This window comes from Heterodontus francisci, unplaced genomic scaffold (assembly GCF_036365525.1).
Source record: "Heterodontus francisci isolate sHetFra1 unplaced genomic scaffold, sHetFra1.hap1 HAP1_SCAFFOLD_313, whole genome shotgun sequence".
Taxonomy (NCBI): Eukaryota; Metazoa; Chordata; class Chondrichthyes; order Heterodontiformes; family Heterodontidae; genus Heterodontus; species Heterodontus francisci.
The window spans coordinates 2050538-2051805 of NW_027141364.1; the positions used below are offsets into that span (position 1 = coordinate 2050538).

Consider the following 1268-nt stretch of genomic DNA (forward strand, 5'->3'; position numbering starts at 1 on the left):
TTACTCAACTTCTTACTACCCACTTATCATTTACATGCTGCTCGAAGATTTTTGGGTTCCCTTTCATGTTGACTGCCAGTCTATTCTCATAGAAATAGAGAACAAGCAAAGAGAAAATATAAGTATTTCCCATCCTTGATGAGGTGGAACTTTTTTATGTTGTGGGTGGTAATGACTTGGCCCACGAGTGTGATGGAAGCAGAGACAATCAATGATTTGAAAAGGAAATTGGATGGATACTTGAAGGAAAGAAACTTGCAGGAGAAACGGGATCGAGCTGGTGAGTGGAACTGACTAGATTGCTCCGGGGAGAGCCAGCATGGACGTGATAGGCCAAATGACCACCTTCTATGCTGTAAATGGCTCTGTGTTGTTTCTCAAATTCAATCCACTGGTTCTTGGTAAATAATTTCAAAGGAAATTATGCAACTGGAAAATCAGAACCAAGGCAAGGGACGCATAAGTAAGCAGAAGTGCTGAAACCCAGGATTGAACCAGGGACCTTTAAATCTTCAGTCTAACGCTCTCCCAACTGAGCTATTTCAGCCCTACATCAATAGATTATTGGTGTCCTTGTTTTGGAGGAAAATACATACATTCAAGTTTTCCAAAAAATTCAAGAACACAACATGTGAGTAATATTCCCCATTGCTTTCTCAGTACTGATGGATTGTGAAGCGTGAGACAGCCAGAAGTGCCACTGAGCCGCACAGACCCCGAGCTGAGAAGGAAATGAGATCAAATTCAATCTTTCATCGTGAGATGCTGCAGAGAGGTAAGAGTCCTGAATCAAAGCGAGACTTGCTCATTTCAAACACTCCCTGTACTCTCTGCTCATGACGACTTAAAAAAGGGAAAAACTGAATGGCACTCAAACTCACAACCCTGCCATTAAAAGTCTCATGTTCGACTGACAGAACTGTCACTTCTACTCGGTCTTTTATTGGATGGATGCAACTCCAACGCAGGGGTGGCATTCAAATCCTCCCATGGGTCCACATGTCAGACTGAGTTCCATGTTGTAGACTCAAGCAAAGGAAATCTGCTCAGTTCCAAAACTATCAGCGAATTGAAGCTGATTACGATCAACATCATCAGAGGTCAGAACTACCTGGTGAAAGAAGACACTCTGAAGAAGGATCCACAATTATTCAAAGGCATCGACAAAGTGAAAAACAAGAAAATCGATGAGTCAATGCAAGCCAAACAACAGAAACACTGAAGAATTCCATTCCAATCCAGTCATGTTGTTTTTGGAGTCAGGTCTC

General features: G+C 42.2%; 1 non-coding gene across 1 annotated transcript; it reads right to left on the reverse strand.

Annotated features, from left to right (window-relative positions):
• Positions 1–474: 474 nt before the first annotated feature.
• Positions 475–547, reverse strand: trnaf-gaa (transfer RNA phenylalanine (anticodon GAA)). Its single transcript has one exon. It is a non-coding gene; the product is annotated as a tRNA-Phe (tRNA).
• Between the last annotated feature and the right edge of the window lie 721 nt (positions 548–1268).